This window comes from Amaranthus tricolor, chromosome 7 (assembly GCF_026212465.1).
Source record: "Amaranthus tricolor cultivar Red isolate AtriRed21 chromosome 7, ASM2621246v1, whole genome shotgun sequence".
In the NCBI taxonomy this organism is placed as follows: domain Eukaryota; kingdom Viridiplantae; phylum Streptophyta; class Magnoliopsida; order Caryophyllales; family Amaranthaceae; genus Amaranthus; species Amaranthus tricolor.
The window spans coordinates 5556605-5563140 of NC_080053.1; the positions used below are offsets into that span (position 1 = coordinate 5556605).

A 6536-nucleotide genomic window follows, 5' to 3' on the forward strand; every position below is an offset into this window, starting at 1 on the left:
CTCATCTAACTCATTAAGTTGAAGAAGCCTCTTCTCCCCTGCTAACTTGTTATCCATGTTAAGCTCGCGAATTGCCCAATGAGCTTTGTACTCTAACTCGACGGGAAGATGACAGGATTTTCCGTACACAAGCCGGTATGGGGAGGTGCCAATAGGTGTTTTGAAAGCTGTTCTGTAGGCCCAAAGCGTGTCATCAAGCTTCATACTCCAATCTTTCCTAGACTTTGCAACCACCTTTTCTAGTATAGATTTGATCTCGCGGTTGGAAATCTCAACTTGACCGCTTGTTTGGGGATGATATGCAAGTCCAGTACGATGATAAACTTCATACTTCTTGAGAAGAGAATCTAACTTTCGTTCATGAAAATGCGAACCACCATCACTAATGAGAGCTCTAGGAACCCCAAATCTCGGAAATATGACCTTGCTTAGAAGCCGGATGACCACTTTAGAATCATTGGTGGGAGATGCGATTGCTTCGACCCACTTAGAGACATAGTCGACAGCGACCAAAATGTAGCAATTCCCATTAGAAGATGGAAAAGGTCCCATATAATCGACACCCCAAACGTCAAAAATTTCGACCTCAAGAATACCAATTTGGGGCATCTCATGCCGCCTCGAAATGTTGCCGGTCCTCTGGCAAGAATCACATGACATAACAAAAGACTGAGCATCCTTGAACATCGTGGGCCAAAAGAAACCAGACTCATTCAGCTTGCGAACGGTTTTATCTGGCCCATGATGTCCCCCATAGGGTGAGCTGTGGCAGCGCTGGAGGGCCCCATGGACCTCCCACTCAGGAATGCACCTGCGATAAATTCCATCTGCACACTCACGGAAAAGAAAAGGATCATCCCAAAAATAATATCTAACATCATGCAAGAACCTTTTCTTTTGTTGGTAGGACAAATCAGGAGGCAAAATGCCGCCTACCACATAGTTAGCATAATCTGCAAACCACGGACCCTGTGATGTGACTGCAAACAACTGATCATCAGGAAAAGAATCATCAATAGAGGAGGAGATCTTACCATCATCATACCTGATTCTAGACAGGTGGTCTGCAACTACATTCTCTGCTCCTTTCTTATCACGAATCTCAATATCAAACTCCTGAAGTAAGAGAATCCACCTAATAAGCCTTGGTTTGGCTTCCTTCTTAGCAAGAAGGTACTTTAAAGCTGCATGGTCAGTATACACAATAACCTTGGAACCAAGAAGATATGATCTAAATTTTTCTAAGGCATAAATAACAGCTAAAAGTTCCTTCTCTGTGGTGGCGTAGTTGACCTGAGCCTCATCCAAAGTCTTGCTAGCATAATAAATGGCATGCAAGACCTTGTCCTTTCTTTGCCCGAGCACAGCTCCAACCGCAAAATCACTTGCATCGCACATAATCTCGAATGGGAGTTCCCAATCGGGAGGGCGAATGATGGGTGCGGTTATGAGAGCTTGCTTTATCCTGTTAAAAGACTCAGCACATTCCTCAGTAAAGTCAAAAGGTGCATCTTTAAGAAGAAGTTGGGTTAGTGGTTTAGCAATTTTAGAAAAATCTTGAATAAAGCGGCGGTAAAACCCCGCATGACCAAGAAAACTCCTTACCCCTTTCACATTGACTGGTGGTGGTAATTGCTCAATCACCTGTACCTTGGCTCGATCTATCTGTATGCCCTTATCAGAAATAATGTGGCCAAGAACCACACCCTCAGTCACCATAAAGTGACACTTCTCCCAATTTAAAACCAAATTACATTCTTCACATCTTTTCAAAACTTTAGTGAGATTAGCCAAACAAGATTCAAAAGAACTACCATATACACTAAAGTCATCCATAAAAACTTCCATGATAGACTCTATGAAATGAGAAAAAATGCTCATCATGCAACGCTGAAATGTAGCTGGTGCATTACATAACCCAAATGGCATTCTACGATATGCAAAAGTACCATAAGGACAAGTGAATGTTGTCTTCTCTTGGTCATCAGGATGAATGGGAATTTGGAAGAATCCAGAATAACCATCCAAATAACAAAAATATCTATGACAAGCTAACCTTTCAAGCATTTGATCAATGAAGGGGAGAGGGAAATGATCCTTATGAGTAGCTAAATTCAGTCTCCTGTAATCAATGCACATGCGCCAACCAGTGACAGTTCTAGTGGGAATTAATTCATTTTTATCATTTTTAACAACAGTCATCCCACCTTTTTTTGGAACCACTTGCACAGGACTTACCCACTTAGATGCAGCAATAGGAAAAATAATGCCTGCGTCAAGTAGTTTCAATACCTCACTTTTCACGACTTCTTGCATGTTAGGGTTTAAGCGCCTTTGTGGTTGAATACAAGGCTTGTGATCTTCTTCTAAATGAATCCTATGCATGCAAAAGTCGGGACTAATACCTTTCAAATCATCAACACTATACCCAATGGCCTTCTTATGATTTTTCAGAACATCTAAAAGTTGGGAAAGCTGGGCATCATTGAGTGTAGTGCTGACGATAACAGGATGGAGCTCTTGCTCATCAAGAAAAACATACTTAAGATGGGAAGGGAGAGGTTTTAGTTCGGGCTTCTTTACCTCAACTTTGCATACAGGCCGAACTAACCTCTGCACTCTCTTGCCTTTGCTGTGACTAAGCTCTTCATTACAAAGAGCTTGTTCAATAGCATCAATTTCAGTCTTCCAAATGCTAGCATCACCTGTAGAAGATTCAAGACAAAGAACGGCCTCCAAAGGATCTTTCATAAGAGTTAGGGGCAAGTTATCATGACAAATCACATCAACTACATCAATAGCATAGCATTTTTTCTCAAGCATGGGACCTTTCAAAGCATTGCTCAAATTGAAAGTTATATTGTCATCCCCCACAGAAAGTGTAAGTCTACCATTTTTCACATCAATAACTGCTCCTGCCGTATGAAGGAAAGGTCTTCCTAAAATAATAGGAATTTGTCGATCTTCCTCCATATCAAGAACAACAAAATCAACAGGGATATAAAACTTACCTACCCTAACAGGGACGTCCTCTAAAATACCCAAAGGATATTTAACAGAACGGTCGGCCATTTGTAAAGTAATATTGGTAACTTTTAGATCTCCCATTTTCAGTTTAGAACAGACAGAAAAAGGCATTACACTGACACTAGCTCCTAAATCACATAAAGCTTTATCAATAAACAGTGTCCCAATGTGACAGGGGATGGAGAAACTACCAGGATCTTTCAGTTTTGGAGGGGATTTGTTTTGTAGCAAAGCACTACATTGTTCAGTAAAAGCAACTGTTTCCACCTCACTAAAGGCTCTTTTCCTAGTCAATATGTCCTTCATGAATTTAGCATAAGCAGGCACTTGTGTGATTAATTCAGTAAAAGGAACTGTTACCTGCAAATTCTTAACTACCTCCAAGAACTTACCGAATTGTTTGTCAAGCTTGCTCTTTACTTGGCGGTTGGGAAAAGGAAGTGTGATGGGAGGCACTTGCAATGCCTCTTCTTTTGCTTTCTCTTTCTCGTGCACTGCCTCAGAAGGTGCTTCATCAATAACCACTTCAGGAATGCCCACTTCTTTCGAATTTGACTCTTCATTGTGAGGCATGGGCGGCTCATCATAACTCAACCCGCTCCTTGTAGTGATTGCATTGGCGGTCTCCTTGCCATGTGGTTGAGTGGGTTGGCCGGGCAATGCTCCTGCTTGTCTAGAGGAGCTAGATGCAGCCAATTGAGCAACTTGAGTTTCAAGCATTTTATTGTGAGTACCGAGTTGCTCAAGCTGTTTGGCCATTTGGGCCATCATGTTTTTCAACTCCCCCAATTCGGATTGGGGTTGTTGGTTCTGAAAATGCTGCTGTTGATGGCCTTGAGGAGGCCTTTGGAAACCGGGTGGTCCTTGATTGGGCTGATATTGCTGATGTTGCCCATAATGTTGTTGTGGTGCTTGTGGTGGAAAATGTTGTTGTTGAGGATTTAACACATTGTTACTGCGATATGACAGGTTAGGATGATTCCGAATTCCAGGATAGTAGCTATTGTTGTTGAAAGGAGGACGAGCTTGAAAAGCATTGACTTGCTCGGGCACCCCCATAGCTCCATTGGGATTAACAGAACACTCCATTAGAGAATGACCATGCACACCGCAATAATCACAAGCAACTCCACCTTGGTTAGAGGTAGCCATAGCATTGACGGGCATAGATGTATTAGCATTCATGCGCATCCCATCAATTTTCGCATTCAAAGCTGAGATTTGTGATGATAGAAGGGAATAAGTTTCAACTTCATGCTTCCCCTTCCTTGGTGCTTGAGCTGCGCGCCTAGATGAGCTATTCCATTGATTTTCAGCAAGAGTATCCAAGAGTGAAATAGCCTCAGAAGTTTGTTTGTTCATGAAAGAGCCGCCAGCCGCACCATCTACCATCCTCTTAGTCTCATTATCAAGACCATTATAAAAAGATTGCATAACAAATTCCTTCTCTATACCGTGATGAGGGCACATATATTGGTAATCTTTGAATCTCTCCCACGCATCATGAAAAGTCTCCCCCGCATCTTGTGAGAAACTATAGAGCTTAACTCTGTAGTCGTGAGTCTTATAACCGGGATAATACTTCACTAGGAAAGCATCAGACAATTGCGCCCAAGTAGTAATGGTGTTTGGAAGAGAGTTATACCAACGTTGAGCCTTGCCTGCCAAAGAGAAACGAAAGAGGTACAAGTAGAGCTCGTCGTCAGTCATCCCAGTAATCTTTTGTAGAGAACATGCTTGAAGGAATTTCTGCAGATGATCGACGGGTTCTTCATTGTCAAGACCATAGAACTGATTTCCCGTGATCATATTCATAACATGGGATTTAATGTCAAAGTTTCCAGCATTAGTAGTCGGCATCCTAATCCCCGCAGTAACATTGCTAGCCTTGGGCTGTGTAGACTGCCTAAGAGTTCTCTCGGGAGTCTGAGCCGCCATTTCAAGAGATCGAGAGGCCTGTTGAGCTTGTTTACGAGCCTCCGCCCTCCTTTTCTTTGCACTTGCGTGTGTTTTACGAGCAGTTGCCTCAACCTCAGGATCAAAAAACAAAGGTTGCTTGTTGGTACTCCTGGTCATGCACAAAAAACACTAAAACAAACGTAAATACGCTTGAAGAACAGTTGTTCTTCGAGTGGGTTAGCAAAAGCAAACGCTAAATTCAAAAAGTAAAATTGTTGCCCTTCCCCGGCAACGGCGCCAAATTTTGATAGGTCGTTTTACTACCAAAAATAATTCCTAATTCACCTAACTAGTATAGTTGGGAAAGTAGGGTCGAACCACTGTGGAAGGACAAATGAAGTTACAATTTAAATTAAGTTCACTATTGTTAACGATCAAATGTTGGATTTTTGGTTATCTAAGTAGAACGCAAAAATAAGAGATGAATAGAATTCAATAATTAAAACCTAGGGCTAAAAGGATCCACTATGCATAGATCATGATTCATGAACAACAATTGGGATAGGAATGAATATAGGTGAAGGAAGATGTTGCTCTCGCAAACAAATTCGACAATTAAACAATAAAACAAGCTATCGCGATTAAAGCTTAATTGTTCAAAGAAGGAAATCGTTCACTCAAACTCGCAACTCTCGCTTATAGAATTGAGCGAATAAAACTTGCAAATTGGCCAAACATGCAATCAATCTAGAACCCATCAATTGAATCACCTAAACAAACCAAATTTAAATCCTAAAATCAAACAAGAATCATGACCTTTTGCATAGTTTCACCAAACCCTAGAAATAAAACTACTCACTAAGCATATTAAAACTAACAAGAGATTCAACAATTAAATTCATGGAGAAAATCAAATTCAAATTTAATGGAAAAACAAACATTCAAAAATAATAATGATAAACAAGAACAAGAGGTTGGAATTGAAACTAATACCTTCAATATAATTAAAATTACAATGTTCAAGTGTTGATTAACAATCCCCCATGACAAGTAATGTGCTAAATCTCTTCAATACCTAGCCCTCAAAACAGAGAATAAAAAAAAACTGTCTTGAAAATTCCCCTCAAAAGCTATTTATATCCTCCTCAAAAGAGATCGGAGGATACGGGAAGTTACTAAAAAAAATAACTGCAGTACCCGGCCGGGTATGTGGAAACCCGGGCGGGTGCGAAGCATAACTAAATCTCAAAGGTCAAAAATTTTCTAAGTCCAGGAGTAAACCCGGCCGGGTATGTGGAAACCCGCCCGGGTACGCAGCTGAGCATTTTAATCTTCAATAGAGGCCTGGCCGGGTATGTGGGAAACCCGGCCGGGTGCGTGTGGCAACTTTTTCTTCCAAATAACATCTTCAAATTCTTCTAAGTATCAAGTGCAAACCCGGTCGGGTATGTGGAAACCCGGCCGGGTATGAGGAAACCCACCCGGGTATGAGACCTGGTCAGCACAAAAATGACCTTTGAGTAGCTTATGACCTTCCAACTTGCAAATCTCGCTCCAAGAGTCGATTCCTAGCATAATTAGAGCTTTGTACCTACAAAATAGATAAGAAA

General features: G+C 41.3%; 1 non-coding gene across 1 annotated transcript; it reads left to right on the top strand.

Moving 5' to 3' along the window:
* Nucleotides 1–4477: 4477 nt before the first annotated feature.
* LOC130819606 (small nucleolar RNA R71) lies at nt 4478–4585 on the top strand. Its single transcript, XR_009044645.1, has one exon. It is a non-coding gene; the product is annotated as a small nucleolar RNA R71 (small nucleolar RNA).
* The last annotated feature ends 1951 nt before the right edge of the window (nt 4586–6536 follow it).